This window comes from Sus scrofa, chromosome 14, assembly GCF_054392235.1.
Source record: "Sus scrofa isolate SSC_HxYL_T2T_F1_AM1 chromosome 14, Sscrofa_HxYL_maternal_Yorkshire_Landrace_v2.0, whole genome shotgun sequence".
NCBI classification, from domain to species: Eukaryota; Metazoa; Chordata; class Mammalia; order Artiodactyla; family Suidae; genus Sus; species Sus scrofa.
This window is the reverse complement of record NC_139396.1, coordinates 73,592,939-73,612,500: the sequence shown is the minus strand read 5'-3', so window position 1 is coordinate 73,612,500 and position 19,562 is coordinate 73,592,939. Positions and strand designations below refer to the sequence as shown.

The window sequence follows — 19,562 nt, the reverse complement described above, 5'->3', positions numbered from 1 at the left end:
AGAGGCGCCCGCAGAGGGGCAGGCCAAGCGCCAGGCGGCCCGGAGGCCCGGAGGCCCGGAGGCCCGGAGGCCCGGAGGCGCGGCGGCGGGCTCTTGGGGCGGCGCGCGGCACCCTCCTCCGTCTACGGCCATACCACCCTGAACGCGCCCGATCTCGTCTGATCTCGGAAGCTAAGCAGGGTCGGGCCTGGTTAGTACTTGGATGGGAGACCGCCTGGGAATACCGGGTGCTGTAGGCTTTTTGCCTCCCTCTCCTTTAGGCGCCGCCGCCGCCGCCGCCGCCGCCGCCGCCGCCGCCGCCCCCTTCAGCGCAGTTCACCGCCAGCCCCAGCCCCAGCGCCCCCGGCCCCGACTGCCCCTCCCGCCCCACCGCGCGGGGCGGTCGTGCGGCGCGGCCAGCCAGTGGCCCGCGCCCGCAGGCGGCCTCATCCCAGCCCTTGGACCTCAGAGCCCCAGCCCCCGCCCCTCCCCGCCGCCGGCCCGGGCTCCCTCCGAAGGGCCTGGCCCACTGCACGCTGGCTGGCCTGTCGGCCGGCCGTGACCTGCCCGCTCGCCCCACGGACAGCTGCTCCCCTCCTTCGCCCGGGACCCAAGGCCCGGCCCTTCGGCCGGATGGATGGACGGATATTGGCCCCGGCAGATGGACAGGCGGACGGTCGGTCGGCTGCCGGCCGGCTCCTGGAACCTGGGCCCCTCCATACTACCCATTTCCTGGGCCCTCCCGATCCAGGAAACAAGACGGGCGGGGCGTGGGCCGGCCAGGAGCCCTCAAGACAGTCCCGGGGCGCGGCGCCGCCCAGAGGGGGCAAGAACCCGTGTCCCGAGGTAGAGAGAAAAAGCAGCGGAGACAAAGCAAGCCGACTGGTCCCCATGCGCACGCTCCAGCCCGAACGTGCACCCACCTCACCTCACTGTCTCGGGGGGCTTCTCCTGGCCTGAGAGGGACCTGGCGGGGGAGGCATCCAAGCGGAAGCGGAATCCTGACACCTTGGCTGCAGGTCCTGGGCCCCTCCCCCGTCCCCGCCTCTGCCTGGACCCCTCCTCACCTCTCCTCCCTGCCCGCCCCACCCCCACCCCCCACCCCGGTGCCCCCAAGCCCGGCCACCCCCCTCCCCCCTCCCCCCTAGCCCGGCCACCCCACACCCACCCCGACCCCCTCCCCTGCCAGCCTCAGGGCCCTGCCTCCTGCCCCAGGCCCAGCCCAAGCCCTTCCTTGCGAAAGCCGCCTCTTCAGCAGGGCCTCTCTCTGATCTGTGTCAGGCTCTGGGACCCTATGGGTCCCGAGTGCCTCTCTGGGTCTGGGGGTCGTATCCCCTCCTCCCGCCACCTCTCCTTCCGTCTCTGGGTCTCTGTCAGTCTCCCTAGCTTCTTCTCTCTCCCTCTCTCTCCCTCTCTCTCTCTCTCTCTCTCTCTCTCTCTCCCCCCCCCACCCCCGCCTGCGCTGGCACGCGCACCCGCGCGCGCGTTTGTGTGTGTGTGTGTGTGTGTGTGTGTGTGTGTGTGTATTGTGTGAGTGTGACAGAGCCAGAGAGCCAGAGAGAGACGTGGTGGGTGGGTGGGGGTGGCATCTTGTGGGCAGGGGAACAGGCTCCGAGCCCGCCCGGCCGCCTGCCCATCCTCAGCTCTCCCCGCCAGGAGCTCTCCGGTTTGACGACGAGGCCCCCCGCCCCGTGTCCTGGACTCCTGTGGGGAAGGGTGGCCTTGGAAAGGCCACCTGGCGGGCCTGATGCCCTCCTGCTGCACGCTGGTCGCTCCGCGTGGGGTTGGCGCAAGGGTGAGGGGGGCGGAGGGGGGCGGGAGGGGCGGCCAGACCCCGGGCTGGGCTGGGCTGGGCCTAGGTCTGCAGGGGGCTCCGGGGAAAGGGAGCCTGGGGCCTTGACCCCTCCGGGGCCACGCCCCCCAACCCCCGCCCAGCTGCGGGTGAGCGAGCGGCCTGTGGATTGCCGAGCGCAGACGGGCCTGCCGAGCGCCCCCCGTCCTGGCATGGCATGGGAGAGTGGCGAGACTTCCACCACCCTCCGGGTGCCAGAGGCCTCTGGTCCCCTGGGTCGGCAGCGGGCTGCGTGGGCAGAGGCGCCCGCAGAGGGGCAGGCCAAGCGCCAGGCGGCCCGGAGGCCCGGAGGCCCGGAGGCCCGGAGGCCCGGAGGCGCGGCGGCGGGCTCTTGGGGCGGCGCGCGGCACCCTCCTCCGTCTACGGCCATACCACCCTGAACGCGCCCGATCTCGTCTGATCTCGGAAGCTAAGCAGGGTCGGGCCTGGTTAGTACTTGGATGGGAGACCGCCTGGGAATACCGGGTGCTGTAGGCTTTTTGCCTCCCTCTCCTTTAGGCGCCGCCGCCGCCGCCGCCGCCGCCGCCGCCGCTGCCCCCTTCAGCGCAGTTCGCCGCCAGCCCCAGCCCCAGCGCCCCCGGCCCCGACTGCCCCTCCCGCCCCACCGCGCGGGGCGGTCGTGCGGCGCGGCCAGCCAGTGGCCCGCGCCCGCAGGCGGCCTCATCCCAGCCCTTGGACCTCAGAGCCCCAGCCCCCGCCCCTCCCCGCCGCCGGCCCGGGCTCCCTCCGAAGGGCCTGGCCCACTGCACGCTGGCTGGCCTGTCGGCCGGCCGTGACCTGCCCGCTCGCCCCACGGACAGCTGCTCCCCTCCTTCGCCCGGGACCCAAGGCCCGGCCCTTCGGCCGGATGGATGGACGGATATTGGCCCCGGCAGATGGACAGGCGGACGGTCGGTCGGCTGCCGGCCGGCTCCTGGAACCTGGGCCCCTCCATACTACCCATTTCCTGGGCCCTCCCGATCCAGGAAACAAGACGGGCGGGGCGTGGGCCGGCCAGGAGCCCTCAAGACAGTCCCGGGGCGCGGCGCCGCCCAGAGGGGGCAAGAACCCGTGTCCCGAGGTAGAGAGAAAAAGCAGCGGAGACAAAGCAAGCCGACTGGTCCCCATGCGCACGCTCCAGCCCGAACGTGCACCCACCTCACCTCACTGTCTCGGGGGGCTTCTCCTGGCCTGAGAGGGACCTGGCGGGGGAGGCATCCAAGCGGAAGCGGAATCCTGACACCTTGGCTGCAGGTCCTGGGCCCCTCCCCCGTCCCCGCCTCTGCCTGGACCCCTCCTCACCTCTCCTCCCTGCCCGCCCCACCCCCACCCCCCACCCCGGTGCCCCCAAGCCCGGCCACCCCCCTCCCCCCTCCCCCCTAGCCCGGCCACCCCACACCCACCCCGACCCCCTCCCCTGCCAGCCTCAGGGCCCTGCCTCCTGCCCCAGGCCCAGCCCAAGCCCTTCCTTGCGAAAGCCGCCTCTTCAGCAGGGCCTCTCTCTGATCTGTGTCAGGCTCTGGGACCCTATGGGTCCCGAGTGCCTCTCTGGGTCTGGGGGTCGTATCCCCTCCTCCCGCCACCTCTCCTTCCGTCTCTGGGTCTCTGTCAGTCTCCCTAGCTTCTTCTCTCTCCCTCTCTCTCCCTCTCTCTCTCTCTCTCTCTCTCTCTCTCTCCCCCCCCCCACCCCCGCCTGCGCTGGCACGCGCACCCGCGCGCGCGTTTGTGTGTGTGTGTGTGTGTGTGTGTGTGTGTGTGTGTATTGTGTGAGTGTGACAGAGCCAGAGAGCCAGAGAGAGACGTGGTGGGTGGGTGGGGGTGGCATCTTGTGGGCAGGGGAACAGGCTCCGAGCCCGCCCGGCCGCCTGCCCATCCTCAGCTCTCCCCGCCAGGAGCTCTCCGGTTTGACGACGAGGCCCCCCGCCCCGTGTCCTGGACTCCTGTGGGGAAGGGTGGCCTTGGAAAGGCCACCTGGCGGGCCTGATGCCCTCCTGCTGCACGCTGGTCGCTCCGCGTGGGGTTGGCGCAAGGGTGAGGGGGGCGGAGGGGGGCGGGAGGGGCGGCCAGACCCCGGGCTGGGCTGGGCTGGGCCTAGGTCTGCAGGGGGCTCCGGGGAAAGGGAGCCTGGGGCCTTGACCCCTCCGGGGCCACGCCCCCCAACCCCCGCCCAGCTGCGGGTGAGCGAGCGGCCTGTGGATTGCCGAGCGCAGACGGGCCTGCCGAGCGCCCCCCGTCCTGGCATGGCATGGGAGAGTGGCGAGACTTCCACCACCCTCCGGGTGCCAGAGGCCTCTGGTCCCCTGGGTCGGCAGCGGGCTGCGTGGGCAGAGGCGCCCGCAGAGGGGCAGGCCAAGCGCCAGGCGGCCCGGAGGCCCGGAGGCCCGGAGGCCCGGAGGCCCGGAGGCGCGGCGGCGGGCTCTTGGGGCGGCGCGCGGCACCCTCCTCCGTCTACGGCCATACCACCCTGAACGCGCCCGATCTCGTCTGATCTCGGAAGCTAAGCAGGGTCGGGCCTGGTTAGTACTTGGATGGGAGACCGCCTGGGAATACCGGGTGCTGTAGGCTTTTTGCCTCCCTCTCCTTTAGGCGCCGCCGCCGCCGCCGCCGCCGCCGCCGCCGCTGCCCCCTTCAGCGCAGTTCGCCGCCAGCCCCAGCCCCAGCGCCCCCGGCCCCGACTGCCCCTCCCGCCCCACCGCGCGGGGCGGTCGTGCGGCGCGGCCAGCCAGTGGCCCGCGCCCGCAGGCGGCCTCATCCCAGCCCTTGGACCTCAGAGCCCCAGCCCCCGCCCCTCCCCGCCGCCGGCCCGGGCTCCCTCCGAAGGGCCTGGCCCACTGCACGCTGGCTGGCCTGTCGGCCGGCCGTGACCTGCCCGCTCGCCCCACGGACAGCTGCTCCCCTCCTTCGCCCGGGACCCAAGGCCCGGCCCTTCGGCCGGATGGATGGACGGATATTGGCCCCGGCAGATGGACAGGCGGACGGTCGGTCGGCTGCCGGCCGGCTCCTGGAACCTGGGCCCCTCCATACTACCCATTTCCTGGGCCCTCCCGATCCAGGAAACAAGACGGGCGGGGCGTGGGCCGGCCAGGAGCCCTCAAGACAGTCCCGGGGCGCGGCGCCGCCCAGAGGGGGCAAGAACCCGTGTCCCGAGGTAGAGAGAAAAAGCAGCGGAGACAAAGCAAGCCGACTGGTCCCCATGCGCACGCTCCAGCCCGAACGTGCACCCACCTCACCTCACTGTCTCGGGGGGCTTCTCCTGGCCTGAGAGGGACCTGGCGGGGGAGGCATCCAAGCGGAAGCGGAATCCTGACACCTTGGCTGCAGGTCCTGGGCCCCTCCCCCGTCCCCGCCTCTGCCTGGACCCCTCCTCACCTCTCCTCCCTGCCCGCCCCACCCCCACCCCCCACCCCGGTGCCCCCAAGCCCGGCCACCCCCCTCCCCCCTCCCCCCTAGCCCGGCCACCCCACACCCACCCCGACCCCCTCCCCTGCCAGCCTCAGGGCCCTGCCTCCTGCCCCAGGCCCAGCCCAAGCCCCTTCCTTGCGAAAGCCGCCTCTTCAGCAGGGCCTCTCTCTGATCTGTGTCAGGCTCTGGGACCCTATGGGTCCCGAGTGCCTCTCTGGGTCTGGGGGTCGTATCCCCTCCTCCCGCCACCTCTCCTTCCGTCTCTGGGTCTCTGTCAGTCTCCCTAGCTTCTTCTCTCTCCCTCTCTCTCCCTCTCTCTCTCTCTCTCTCTCTCTCTCTCTCCCCCCCCCCACCCCCGCCTGCGCTGGCACGCGCACCCGCGCGCGCGTTTGTGTGTGTGTGTGTGTGTGTGTGTGTGTGTGTGTGTATTGTGTGAGTGTGACAGAGCCAGAGAGCCAGAGAGAGACGTGGTGGGTGGGTGGGGGTGGCATCTTGTGGGCAGGGGAACAGGCTCCGAGCCCGCCCGGCCGCCTGCCCATCCTCAGCTCTCCCCGCCAGGAGCTCTCCGGTTTGACGACGAGGCCCCCCGCCCCGTGTCCTGGACTCCTGTGGGGAAGGGTGGCCTTGGAAAGGCCACCTGGCGGGCCTGATGCCCTCCTGCTGCACGCTGGTCGCTCCGCGTGGGGTTGGCGCAAGGGTGAGGGGGGCGGAGGGGGGCGGGAGGGGCGGCCAGACCCCGGGCTGGGCTGGGCTGGGCCTAGGTCTGCAGGGGGCTCCGGGGAAAGGGAGCCTGGGGCCTTGACCCCTCCGGGGCCACGCCCCCCAACCCCCGCCCAGCTGCGGGTGAGCGAGCGGCCTGTGGATTGCCGAGCGCAGACGGGCCTGCCGAGCGCCCCCCGTCCTGGCATGGCATGGGAGAGTGGCGAGACTTCCACCACCCTCCGGGTGCCAGAGGCCTCTGGTCCCCTGGGTCGGCAGCGGGCTGCGTGGGCAGAGGCGCCCGCAGAGGGGCAGGCCAAGCGCCAGGCGGCCCGGAGGCCCGGAGGCCCGGAGGCCCGGAGGCCCGGAGGCGCGGCGGCGGGCTCTTGGGGCGGCGCGCGGCACCCTCCTCCGTCTACGGCCATACCACCCTGAACGCGCCCGATCTCGTCTGATCTCGGAAGCTAAGCAGGGTCGGGCCTGGTTAGTACTTGGATGGGAGACCGCCTGGGAATACCGGGTGCTGTAGGCTTTTTGCCTCCCTCTCCTTTAGGCGCCGCCGCCGCCGCCGCCCCCTTCAGCGCAGTTCGCCGCCAGCCCCAGCCCCAGCGCCCCCGGCCCCGACTGCCCCTCCCGCCCCACCGCGCGGGGCGGTCGTGCGGCGCGGCCAGCCAGTGGCCCGCGCCCGCAGGCGGCCTCATCCCAGCCCTTGGACCTCAGAGCCCCAGCCCCCGCCCCTCCCCGCCGCCGGCCCGGGCTCCCTCCGAAGGGCCTGGCCCACTGCACGCTGGCTGGCCTGTCGGCCGGCCGTGACCTGCCCGCTCGCCCCACGGACAGCTGCTCCCCTCCTTCGCCCGGGACCCAAGGCCCGGCCCTTCGGCCGGATGGATGGACGGATATTGGCCCCGGCAGATGGACAGGCGGACGGTCGGTCGGCTGCCGGCCGGCTCCTGGAACCTGGGCCCCTCCATACTACCCATTTCCTGGGCCCTCCCGATCCAGGAAACAAGACGGGCGGGGCGTGGGCCGGCCAGGAGCCCTCAAGACAGTCCCGGGGCGCGGCGCCGCCCAGAGGGGGCAAGAACCCGTGTCCCGAGGTAGAGAGAAAAAGCAGCGGAGACAAAGCAAGCCGACTGGTCCCCATGCGCACGCTCCAGCCCGAACGTGCACCCACCTCACCTCACTGTCTCGGGGGGCTTCTCCTGGCCTGAGAGGGACCTGGCGGGGGAGGCATCCAAGCGGAAGCGGAATCCTGACACCTTGGCTGCAGGTCCTGGGCCCCTCCCCCGTCCCCGCCTCTGCCTGGACCCCTCCTCACCTCTCCTCCCTGCCCGCCCCACCCCCACCCCCCACCCCGGTGCCCCCAAGCCCGGCCACCCCCCTCCCCCCTCCCCCCTAGCCCGGCCACCCCACACCCACCCCGACCCCCTCCCCTGCCAGCCTCAGGGCCCTGCCTCCTGCCCCAGGCCCAGCCCAAGCCCCTTCCTTGCGAAAGCCGCCTCTTCAGCAGGGCCTCTCTCTGATCTGTGTCAGGCTCTGGGACCCTATGGGTCCCGAGTGCCTCTCTGGGTCTGGGGGTCGTATCCCCTCCTCCCGCCACCTCTCCTTCCGTCTCTGGGTCTCTGTCAGTCTCCCTAGCTTCTTCTCTCTCCCTCTCTCTCCCTCTCTCTCTCTCTCTCTCTCTCTCTCTCTCCCCCCCCCCACCCCCGCCTGCGCTGGCACGCGCACCCGCGCGCGCGTTTGTGTGTGTGTGTGTGTGTGTGTGTGTGTGTGTGTGTGTATTGTGTGAGTGTGACAGAGCCAGAGAGCCAGAGAGAGACGTGGTGGGTGGGTGGGGGTGGCATCTTGTGGGCAGGGGAACAGGCTCCGAGCCCGCCCGGCCGCCTGCCCATCCTCAGCTCTCCCCGCCAGGAGCTCTCCGGTTTGACGACGAGGCCCCCCGCCCCGTGTCCTGGACTCCTGTGGGGAAGGGTGGCCTTGGAAAGGCCACCTGGCGGGCCTGATGCCCTCCTGCTGCACGCTGGTCGCTCCGCGTGGGGTTGGCGCAAGGGTGAGGGGGGCGGAGGGGGGCGGGAGGGGCGGCCAGACCCCGGGCTGGGCTGGGCTGGGCCTAGGTCTGCAGGGGGCTCCGGGGAAAGGGAGCCTGGGGCCTTGACCCCTCCGGGGCCACGCCCCCCAACCCCCGCCCAGCTGCGGGTGAGCGAGCGGCCTGTGGATTGCCGAGCGCAGACGGGCCTGCCGAGCGCCCCCCGTCCTGGCATGGCATGGGAGAGTGGCGAGACTTCCACCACCCTCCGGGTGCCAGAGGCCTCTGGTCCCCTGGGTCGGCAGCGGGCTGCGTGGGCAGAGGCGCCCGCAGAGGGGCAGGCCAAGCGCCAGGCGGCCCGGAGGCCCGGAGGCCCGGAGGCCCGGAGGCCCGGAGGCCCGGAGGCGCGGCGGCGGGCTCTTGGGGCGGCGCGCGGCACCCTCCTCCGTCTACGGCCATACCACCCTGAACGCGCCCGATCTCGTCTGATCTCGGAAGCTAAGCAGGGTCGGGCCTGGTTAGTACTTGGATGGGAGACCGCCTGGGAATACCGGGTGCTGTAGGCTTTTTGCCTCCCTCTCCTTTAGGCGCCGCCGCCGCCGCCGCCGCCGCCGCCGCCGCTGCCCCCTTCAGCGCAGTTCGCCGCCAGCCCCAGCCCCAGCGCCCCCGGCCCCGACTGCCCCTCCCGCCCCACCGCGCGGGGCGGTCGTGCGGCGCGGCCAGCCAGTGGCCCGCGCCCGCAGGCGGCCTCATCCCAGCCCTTGGACCTCAGAGCCCCAGCCCCCGCCCCTCCCCGCCGCCGGCCCGGGCTCCCTCCGAAGGGCCTGGCCCACTGCACGCTGGCTGGCCTGTCGGCCGGCCGTGACCTGCCCGCTCGCCCCACGGACAGCTGCTCCCCTCCTTCGCCCGGGACCCAAGGCCCGGCCCTTCGGCCGGATGGATGGACGGATATTGGCCCCGGCAGATGGACAGGCGGACGGTCGGTCGGCTGCCGGCCGGCTCCTGGAACCTGGGCCCCTCCATACTACCCATTTCCTGGGCCCTCCCGATCCAGGAAACAAGACGGGCGGGGCGTGGGCCGGCCAGGAGCCCTCAAGACAGTCCCGGGGCGCGGCGCCGCCCAGAGGGGGCAAGAACCCGTGTCCCGAGGTAGAGAGAAAAAGCAGCGGAGACAAAGCAAGCCGACTGGTCCCCATGCGCACGCTCCAGCCCGAACGTGCACCCACCTCACCTCACTGTCTCGGGGGGCTTCTCCTGGCCTGAGAGGGACCTGGCGGGGAAGGCATCCAAGCGGAAGCGGAATCCTGACACCTTGGCTGCAGGTCCTGGGCCCCTCCCCCGTCCCCGCCTCTGCCTGGACCCCTCCTCACCTCTCCTCCCTGCCCGCCCCACCCCCACCCCCCACCCCGGTGCCCCCAAGCCCGGCCACCCCCCTCCCCCCTCCCCCCTAGCCCGGCCACCCCACACCCACCCCGACCCCCTCCCCTGCCAGCCTCAGGGCCCTGCCTCCTGCCCCAGGCCCAGCCCAAGCCCTTCCTTGCGAAAGCCGCCTCTTCAGCAGGGCCTCTCTCTGATCTGTGTCAGGCTCTGGGACCCTATGGGTCCCGAGTGCCTCTCTGGGTCTGGGGGTCGTATCCCCTCCTCCCGCCACCTCTCCTTCCGTCTCTGGGTCTCTGTCAGTCTCCCTAGCTTCTTCTCTCTCCCTCTCTCTCCCTCTCTCTCTCTCTCTCTCTCTCTCTCTCTCCCCCCCCCCACCCCCGCCTGCGCTGGCACGCGCACCCGCGCGCGCGTTTGTGTGTGTGTGTGTGTGTGTGTGTGTGTGACAGAGCCAGAGAGCCAGAGAGAGACGTGGTGGGTGGGTGGGGGTGGCATCTTGTGGGCAGGGGAACAGGCTCCGAGCCCGCCCGGCCGCCTGCCCATCCTCAGCTCTCCCCGCCAGGAGCTCTCCGGTTTGACGACGAGGCCCCCCGCCCCGTGTCCTGGACTCCTGTGGGGAAGGGTGGCCTTGGAAAGGCCACCTGGCGGGCCTGATGCCCTCCTGCTGCACGCTGGTCGCTCCGCGTGGGGTTGGCGCAAGGGTGAGGGGGGCGGAGGGGGGCGGGAGGGGCGGCCAGACCCCGGGCTGGGCTGGGCTGGGCCTAGGTCTGCAGGGGGCTCCGGGGAAAGGGAGCCTGGGGCCTTGACCCCTCCGGGGCCACGCCCCCCAACCCCCGCCCAGCTGCGGGTGAGCGAGCGGCCTGTGGATTGCCGAGCGCAGACGGGCCTGCCGAGCGCCCCCCGTCCTGGCATGGCATGGGAGAGTGGCGAGACTTCCACCACCCTCCGGGTGCCAGAGGCCTCTGGTCCCCTGGGTCGGCAGCGGGCTGCGTGGGCAGAGGCGCCCGCAGAGGGGCAGGCCAAGCGCCAGGCGGCCCGGAGGCCCGGAGGCCCGGAGGCCCGGAGGCCCGGAGGCCCGGAGGCCCGGAGGCCCGGAGGCGCGGCGGCGGGCTCTTGGGGCGGCGCGCGGCACCCTCCTCCGTCTACGGCCATACCACCCTGAACGCGCCCGATCTCGTCTGATCTCGGAAGCTAAGCAGGGTCGGGCCTGGTTAGTACTTGGATGGGAGACCGCCTGGGAATACCGGGTGCTGTAGGCTTTTTGCCTCCCTCTCCTTTAGGCGCCGCCGCCGCCGCCGCCGCCGCCGCCGCCGCTGCCCCCTTCAGCGCAGTTCGCCGCCAGCCCCAGCCCCAGCGCCCCCGGCCCCGACTGCCCCTCCCGCCCCACCGCGCGGGGCGGTCGTGCGGCGCGGCCAGCCAGTGGCCCGCGCCCGCAGGCGGCCTCATTCCAGCCCTTGGACCTCAGAGCCCCAGCCCCCGCCCCTCCCCGCCGCCGGCCCGGGCTCCCTCCGAAGGGCCTGGCCCACTGCACGCTGGCTGGCCTGTCGGCCGGCCGTGACCTGCCCGCTCGCCCCACGGACAGCTGCTCCCCTCCTTCGCCCGGGACCCAAGGCCCGGCCCTTCGGCCGGATGGATGGACGGATATTGGCCCCGGCAGATGGACAGGCGGACGGTCGGTCGGCTGCCGGCCGGCTCCTGGAACCTGGGCCCCTCCATACTACCCATTTCCTGGGCCCTCCCGATCCAGGAAACAAGACGGGCGGGGCGTGGGCCGGCCAGGAGCCCTCAAGACAGTCCCGGGGCGCGGCGCCGCCCAGAGGGGGCAAGAACCCGTGTCCCGAGGTAGAGAGAAAAAGCAGCGGAGACAAAGCAAGCCGACTGGTCCCCATGCGCACGCTCCAGCCCGAACGTGCACCCACCTCACCTCACTGTCTCGGGGGGCTTCTCCTGGCCTGAGAGGGACCTGGCGGGGAAGGCATCCAAGCGGAAGCGGAATCCTGACACCTTGGCTGCAGGTCCTGGGCCCCTCCCCCGTCCCCGCCTCTGCCTGGACCCCTCCTCACCTCTCCTCCCTGCCCGCCCCACCCCCACCCCCCACCCCGGTGCCCCCAAGCCCGGCCACCCCCCTCCCCCCTCCCCCCTAGCCCGGCCACCCCACACCCACCCCGACCCCCTCCCCTGCCAGCCTCAGGGCCCTGCCTCCTGCCCCAGGCCCAGCCCAAGCCCCTTCCTTGCGAAAGCCGCCTCTTCAGCAGGGCCTCTCTCTGATCTGTGTCAGGCTCTGGGACCCTATGGGTCCCGAGTGCCTCTCTGGGTCTGGGGGTCGTATCCCCTCCTCCCGCCACCTCTCCTTCCGTCTCTGGGTCTCTGTCAGTCTCCCTAGCTTCTTCTCTCTCCCTCTCTCTCCCTCTCTCTCTCTCTCTCTCTCTCTCTCTCTCCCCCCCCCCACCCCCGCCTGCGCTGGCACGCGCACCCGCGCGCGCGTTTGTGTGTGTGTGTGTGTGTGTGTGTGTGTGTGTGTGTATTGTGTGAGTGTGACAGAGCCAGAGAGCCAGAGAGAGACGTGGTGGGTGGGTGGGGGTGGCATCTTGTGGGCAGGGGAACAGGCTCCGAGCCCGCCCGGCCGCCTGCCCATCCTCAGCTCTCCCCGCCAGGAGCTCTCCGGTTTGACGACGAGGCCCCCCGCCCCGTGTCCTGGACTCCTGTGGGGAAGGGTGGCCTTGGAAAGGCCACCTGGCGGGCCTGATGCCCTCCTGCTGCACGCTGGTCGCTCCGCGTGGGGTTGGCGCAAGGGTGAGGGGGGCGGAGGGGGGCGGGAGGGGCGGCCAGACCCCGGGCTGGGCTGGGCCTAGGTCTGCAGCGGGCTCCGGGGAAAGGGAGCCTGGGGCCTTGACCCCTCCGGGGCCACGCCCCCCGACCCCCGCCCAGCTGCGAGTGAGCGAGCGGCCTGTGGATTGCCGAGCGCAGACGGGCCTGCCGAGCGCCCCCCGTCCTGGCATGGCATGGGAGAGTGGCGAGACTTCCACCACCCTCCGGGTGCCAGAGGCCTCTGGTCCCCTGGGTCGGCAGCGGGGCCCTGCGGCGGCGGGCTGCGTGGGCAGAGGCGCCCGCAGAGGGGCAGGCCAAGCCCTAGGCGTACCAAAGGCCCGGAGGCATGGCGGTGGGCTCTTTTGGCAGCGCGTGGTATCCTCCTCCGTCTATGGCCGTACCACCGGAAAGCGTCAGGATCTGGTCTGATCTTGGAAGGTAAGCTTCTTAGGAACTGTTAGTAATTGGCCTTTGTTGGGATTTCGCCCTGTTTTTTCACTCCCTTTCTCTTCTCTCCTTTATATTTTACACTTCTTGTCGATTTGTCTGCTGTGACTTTTTCCAGTCCGTGTGTCAAGGTCTCTCATCATTGGTTTTCAATGTTTTTCATGTGTTTTGTTCTTTTTTTAGGGTAATATATCAGGCCTATATAGCTGGCAGCGTAAGTTCATTTCGACTTCCAACGCACAAGGCTGATAACTTCCTGAATCAATGCCCTCCACTGCAGAGCATTTAAAGCTAAATATTCGTTTATCTTCATTGTTTCCTTACAATTTCCCTCTACTCTTTTTTTTTTTGTCTTTTAAGGTCGGCACCTGTGGCATGTGGAGGTTCCCAGGTTAAGGGTCTAATTTGAGCTGTTGCTGCCAGCCTGCACCACAGCCACACCAGATCCAAGCCCCGTTTTTGACCTACACCACAGCTCATGGCAATGCCAGATCCTTAATGCACTGAGCAAGGCATCATCTATGGTTCCTAGTCAGATTTGTTTCTGCTGTGCCAAGACGGAACTCCTAATTTCCTTCTTCTCCTATCCAAAACAATTATCCACTTTCCTAAGGAAATTGTTTCCCCTTATCCATTTTTTATTTACTTTCAGAGAACAAGTCTATTCTCAAAATAGCATCTGCTTTCTTTTCTACATTACCTACTGCTCTATAAGGTGTGGGGTTCCTGAGTTCTCTCAGTGCTCTCAACCCGTCTGTTGGTCAATAAAATCTGTTAGAGGTTCAGCACTCTGGCCTTCTGCCTCGTCCTTATTTTTTACTCTAATACTTCAGGCACTCCCTCTCTGTGTTTGTGCATGTGTAGCAGCTATGGAGGGTCATAGGGTCTGGGGAGCTGATTAAGGATTGGTAGAGTCCTGCTTGCACTGGTAAGTGAAAGGAGTGCAGAACTGGAGACTGATACTTGCCATGTGCTTCCATAGTGATTGAATCATGTGGCAATGGAACTGCTGATACTAAACACCCTGAGATAGACCTCAAGTTGGAGATTAGGCTCCAGCCATTCTGTTGTCTGCTGAAACTGGCATCACAGCTTTTCAGATAGACCTATTTTAGGAAGACTAGTAACCACGAGGTTTCGGGTTTGATCCCTGGCCTTGCTCAGTGGGTTAAGGATCCAGCATTGCCGTGAGCTGTGGTGTAGGTCACAGAAGTGGCTCGGATCCCGCATTGCTCTGGCTCTGATTAGACCCCTAGCCTGGGAACCTCCATATATCATGGGTGCGGCCCTAAAAAGACAAAAGACAAAGAAAAAAAGTAGGACTTTATTGTTTATTTTATATATAGCAGTTGCCATCTTCTAATCCTAAACTAATTTTTCTTCCCCCATTCCATTTCCTGTTTGTTAACCATAGTTTGATTCCAATGTTGGAAACCGTTATCATATGATATCTGACTGACTGCACTTTATATGACGATACTCTCTAGGTCCATTCATGTTGCAGCAGATGGTATTATTGCACTCTTTTTTATGGCCGAGTAGTATTCCACTGTACATATATGTACATCTTCTTTATCCATTCCTCTATCAATGGACATTTAGGTTGCTTCCATGCCTTGGCTATTGTAAATAGTGCTGCAGTGAACACAGGGGTGCATGTATCTTTTCCAATTGTAGTTTTCTCTGGATATATGCCCAGGAGTAGAATTCCAATAGCTCTATTTTTAGCGGGTTGGTTTTTTTTTTTTTTTTTCATTCTTTTTATAGGACCCAACCCATGGCATACAGAAGTTCCCAGGCTAGGGGTTGAATAAGAGCTGTAGCTGCTGTCCACACCAAAGCCACAGCACCACAGGATTGGAGCCAAATTTACGACCTATGCCACAGCTCACAGCAATGCCAGGTCCTTAACCCACTGAGTGATGCCAGGGATTGAACCTACATTCTCATGGATACTAGTTGGGTTCTTAACCCACTGAGCCACAAAGGTGAACTGCGTTTTTGTTTTTGTTTTGTCTGTTGTCTTTTTAGTGCCACACCCTTGGCACATGGAGGTTCCCAGGATAGGGGTCTAATCGGAGCTGTAGTTGCGACCTACGCCACAGCCACAGCCACACTACATCCAAGCTGCATCTGTGACCTACACCACAGCTCATGGCAATGCTGGATCCTTAACCCACTGAGCGAGGCCAGGGATCGAACCCGAAATCTCATGGTTACTAGTTGGGTTCGTAGTTGGGTTCATTAACCACTGAGCCATGACAGGAACTCCCTGAACCGTGTTTTGATGTGAGTTGATTTCCAGATAATTACACCCTTGTGCAGCTCTGTTTTCAGTGTCTTGACTCTGTGAAGTCTGGACAGGAAACAGTTCCAGGGTACTGGGTGGTGGTGAGGGGTTGGGAGGCACTGAAGGATAAAAGGGCTCCAGCCAGGCCGCTGCTGCAGGAATCTTTCTCCATTAAGCCTTTTCTCTGCTCCAGTTTGTTTGATTTTCATATTTCTAAATTGGCTAAAGCCTCAACTTTGACCTCCCTTGGTGTGTGGGCAAAAAAACCCATTATTGTAAAGCAAGCATCTGTTCATAAATAAGTAGAAGCCCAAGGGCCCCAGGTTAAAGATAAGCCCAACACTGAAACATATCAGAATGTGAGCATAAGGGATGTTTTAAAAAGAAAAAATGAAGAGTTCCCGTTGTGGCGCAGCAGAAACAAATCCAACTAGGAACCATGAGGTGGTGGATTCGATCCCTGGCCTCACTCAGAGGGTTAAGGATCTGGCGTTGTCATGAGCTGTGGTGTAGGTCACAGACATGGCTTGAATCTGGCGTTGCTGTGGCCCTGGTGTAGGTCGGTGGCTACAGCTCCAATTAGACCCCTAGCCTGGGAACCTCCATATGCCAAGGGTGTGGCCCTAAAAAGGACAAAAAACCAAAAAAGGAAAAAATGAAACTTGGAGCCACTTTTCCATATTCATCTGCTTTCCATAGCACATCCAATAGGTTAATAGTAGAATTTTTTTTTTTTTTTTAGGCTAGGGGTTGAATCAGAGCTACAGCTGCTGGCCTACACCACAGCCACAGCAACAACAGATCGAAGCCTCACCTGTGACCTACACCACAACTCATGGCAACACTGGATTCTTAATCCACTGAGCAATCTAACCCGCTACCTCATGGTTACTAGTCGGGTTCGTTAACCACCAAGCCACGACGGGAACTCCAATAGTACAATACTAACTCCAAGTACATTGTGATGAGATGCATATACCTGAACCAACCACTAAAAATGCGTGTGTCACTTAAATGCTAATAAAAGAATTTAACAGAATATATACAAAAATGCATTTGTACAAGAATATTAACAGGAAATAACCCACACATCCACCAACAGGAGAATGAGGAACACTGTGCAGTGATTCACACGACAGAATTAAAGTACCAAAAGAAATACTGTGGATGAGTCTCATAAACATCACCTTAGAGGCCAGCTGCACATAAAATAATAAATATTATATGATTTCAACCAAAATAAACCTATGGTGAAAAAATAAGAACACTGATTGCCTCTGGGGGTAGAAAATTTGCATAGGAAGGAACACGAGGGAATTTTCTAAGTATGGTGAAAATATTCTATTCTTCAAAAGGGCTAAGATTGGAGTTCTCATCGTGGCTCAGTGGTTAACGAATCCGACCAGGAACCATGAGGTGGCAGGTTCGGTCCCTGGCCTTGCTCAGTGGGTTAAGGATCCGGCGTTGCTGTGAGCTGTGGTGTAGGTTGCAGACACAACTCGGGTCCCACGTTGCTGTGGCTCTGGAGTAGGCCGGTGGCTACAGCTCCGATTAGACCCCTAGCCTGGGAACCTGCATATGCTGCGGGAGCGGCCCAAGAAACGGCAAAAAGACAAAAAAAAAAAAAAAAAGGGCTAAGATTATAGGAGTGTGTTTATTTGCCTAAGTGTAAATTTACAAAAATTAAATTTGTGTCTTTAGTGCATGTACATCTTACCTCATGAAGAAAAAAAGAAATTAAAAAAAGAAAAGTGATGGTGCAGTAGGAGGTAGATGGACCCCAGGCTGGGTAACTCTAATCTGTTTCCTGCGGACGGATAACTTCAGGATAAAAGCTGCATTCGGCTTGGATACAAGCTAGAGACCACCTATTTCTCATTCCTGACGTCAAGGAGACCTCCAAACTACACACTCACAGAAAGGTTCCTCAGGGGTCAGAGAAAGGAGGGGCACCAGGCCACAGTACATCTTGTCAACTTCCCAGAGACTCTTGTGCTAATATCATCCTGCCAGCAGGGCCCTGAGTCAAGCCAAAGCCAGACAAACAGGGTGATTAGCCATAAGCAGCCCGGAAGGACTGCCCGCACACAAGTGATTTAAACAACTCCAAAGCACCTGTTGTCTCTCTTCCTCTCTTGCTCTTTCTCTGCCTCTGTCTTTCCCTCTCCACCCCCCATCCCCCAACCCAAGCTGGCTTCTGCCTGTTTTCTCTTTACCTAGCTTCACTTTCTTATCTCTTAATAAACATTGCCTGTGCGTTCTCCACACCTGTCTTCTCTCTTTAAATAAACACTTATTTGCCTCCATACCCTCAGTCTCTGCCAAATTCTTTCTCCAAAGGGACAAGGTTCTGGGGACCTACATTAAGTGGTTAGGGTTCAGCGTTCTCACCCGACAGCCACCTGAGAACAATAGTGGTGGGGAGTGGATTGAAGTATATATGAAACAAAACTTCCAGCTGAATAGTAGTTGTAGAAGCTAGGTGACAGATTTACTGCATTATTCTGTTTACTGTTTATGTTTAAAGTTTTCTGTGATAAGATACTTGCATAAAAAGACAAATCAATCCACAGTACTAACAGTTAACACACTAGTTACCTTTGGGGAGAAGGGAGGGATAAAGTGATTTTCAGGGGCTTGAGCAAAGCCGTTTCTAGCTCTAGGTTACACAAATGTAATGGCTGGAGGCAGGGAGTGGCTGTGTGTGTGGTTCCCTAAAAAAAAAAAAACCCTAAACTGGTTTATAGAGTCACTTCCCTGTGCAGCTGAGTACCCTGTCTGTAAAACGCAGGTTTCAGGCCTTTCCAACTGTGGTGTTTTTCTCCTTTTAAAATAAAGAGAATTAACCCTTAAGAACATTGGTCAGGGTAAGGCCTCTGTGGCCAGTTGGATCTAGACAGATTTACAGCAGCCTAGAGGGAAAGAAGGGAGAAAGGTGACTTTCAAAAGGCAAGTTCCAGGTTGCCAGCTATCAGGTGTTAGAAGCTTCAAGTTCCCTTCAAGGAGATTAAACGCAAAAGCCTCTGGCCATGTCTCATTGTAATGCCCCTTCCTTAGCCTTAAACAGCCTGGGCGGCTCCATCCTCACTAAGCCATTCCTCATTCAGCCTCTAATAGCCTGTTCCCTATGCAAATAAGCTATCCTGCCTGAAACCAATCAGACGACCAAATACCACTCAGCGCTTATCAGGAGACGTAGGGGGCTGGGTCAGAAGATCTTGGGTCTCCACGCAGGTCCGTAGCGTGGGGGATATAAGAACAATCGCAGAGAGAAGGGCCTTCTCTGTACGTGCCTGCGTACCCATTGTCTCTCTCTGAAAAAGTACTTTCGCTTTAATTAAATTTGTAAAACACCCTCCATTTCATTGTTTCATTGCAGCAAGGTGAGGACAGAGGAAACTGCAATCTTATCATTCTGGAACAAACTATCACAGGTACTGTATTTCTCTTTTAGGCAATCGATTTATTTACCGTTTCTGACACCGCCCCAGTGGGCTTCCGCCAAGGGTCCTGAAAGGCATAAACAGCCCGGCCCTGCGCGTCCCACACTGCGCATGCCCGCAGGGCGGGCCGGAGGAGGCGCTGGTTCGCGTATTCTCAGACAATCCTATGCGGGTAGCACAGGCCTCTTATTGGTCCAGGAGAAATACAGTTTCGCTACCAGCATCTCATGGAAGTGTATCTGTTTACTGGGTGAATCCAGCCACCTTGTGTTTACTCGCTGCGCAGGGCCTCCCCTGGCGGGAAAGGCTGGGGAAGAAAGCAACCCCTCAGTTTGGCAAGGCCACCCTCAGCGAGGGCGGGACAGGCGGCGGGTGCCCTCCTCTCGCATTCTGGGAACTGTAGTCTCTTAGCGGCTCCAGCCTGTGGCTTGTAGCGTTGCAGAACTACAATCCCCGCGATGCACAGGGTGTAGGGGTCTTGGTCGCTGTGGAAATTGCTGCACTCTACTGACCTGGGTCCTCCCTCCGTCGCCGAGGAAGTGAATTGCGGGGAAGTTTATGAGGGGCGAGGCCGACAGTAGGTAGTTAGGAAGGTGTAAAGGCTGCGTGGTGCAGTCTCTGGCCTGCCCCGTGCAACTCGCTTTTGCCCCAAATCAGGTCTTAACTCACGCTCCTTCCCACCACCGTCTTCTTCCGCAGCTTCATTTTTTTCTCCCTCTTTGTGCCTAGTCCAGGTCCAAGAAGCTACTGTTTTATTTTCTGAAGTGTTTAAGGGAACTTATTTGATATCTGAGAAACTTTACATTTTGCTAACTGCCCTTATTTCTCCAGCCACAGTGTGTCGTTTTGATGAGAAATTCATTGTAATGATGTTACCTCCATTTGGGGACGGAAGTGGAATTGCTGGACAGCTTCTCTGATCCTTTGTTCTTTGTGTGTGCTGTTGTACTTGAATGGGTCTGTTGAGACGTCTTTAGTATCAGGGCTTGCCTGTGTCAATGTTGCAGGAAACTCGGCCTCTGCCACCAGTGAGGAAGAGAAACTCGGAGGAGGAGAAAAAGATTTTATTGCTTTGCCAGGCAAGTGAGGCCATAGCAGGCTTGTGCCTTGAAGACTGTGCCCTCCTTTGGGAAGAATTGCGGGGAGTTTTATAGTAAAAAGGAGAAAAACAGGTTTTCGATAGGAATCGAGATGAGGGCAAACATGCATTCATCTTTCTTTGGGGGAATCTTAGTCATCAAAGCTGACGTCAGGAGATCT

The 19,562-nt window shown here is 62.7% G+C and overlaps 1 long non-coding RNA gene and 6 other non-coding genes across 12 annotated transcripts in view; all 7 read left to right on the top strand.

Moving 5' to 3' along the window:
* The first annotated feature begins 120 nt into the window (after positions 1 to 120).
* Positions 121 to 239, top strand: LOC146396700 (5S ribosomal RNA). The gene has a single exon (XR_014828499.1). It is a non-coding gene; the product is annotated as a 5S ribosomal RNA (ribosomal RNA).
* Positions 240 to 2,189: 1,950 nt separating this feature from the next.
* On the top strand, positions 2,190 to 2,308 carry LOC146396699 (5S ribosomal RNA). The gene has a single exon (XR_014828498.1). It is a non-coding gene; the product is annotated as a 5S ribosomal RNA (ribosomal RNA).
* Positions 2,309 to 4,256: 1,948 nt separating this feature from the next.
* Positions 4,257 to 4,375, top strand: LOC146396698 (5S ribosomal RNA). The gene has a single exon (XR_014828497.1). It is a non-coding gene; the product is annotated as a 5S ribosomal RNA (ribosomal RNA).
* A 1,949-nt stretch (positions 4,376 to 6,324) lies between these two features.
* LOC146396697 (5S ribosomal RNA) lies at positions 6,325 to 6,443 on the top strand. Its single transcript, XR_014828496.1, has one exon. It is a non-coding gene; the product is annotated as a 5S ribosomal RNA (ribosomal RNA).
* A 1,941-nt stretch (positions 6,444 to 8,384) lies between these two features.
* Positions 8,385 to 8,503, top strand: LOC146396696 (5S ribosomal RNA). The gene has a single exon (XR_014828495.1). It is a non-coding gene; the product is annotated as a 5S ribosomal RNA (ribosomal RNA).
* Positions 8,504 to 10,454: 1,951 nt separating this feature from the next.
* LOC146396695 (5S ribosomal RNA) lies at positions 10,455 to 10,573 on the top strand. The gene has a single exon (XR_014828494.1). It is a non-coding gene; the product is annotated as a 5S ribosomal RNA (ribosomal RNA).
* Positions 10,574 to 18,105: 7,532 nt separating this feature from the next.
* Positions 18,106 to 19,562, top strand: part of LOC146396692 (uncharacterized) — a 91,822-nt gene continuing 90,365 nt past the window's right edge. For 3 of the 6 annotated variants that reach the window (XR_014827802.1, XR_014827801.1, XR_014827797.1), the window contains exons 1-2: positions 18,106 to 18,144; positions 18,239 to 18,293. This is a non-coding gene — a long non-coding RNA (uncharacterized LOC146396692). Of the gene's footprint in view, positions 18,294 to 18,779; positions 18,842 to 19,562 lie in introns of those variants that run through there. The other 3 variants (XR_014827800.1, XR_014827798.1, XR_014827799.1) reach the window with 2 other exon arrangements.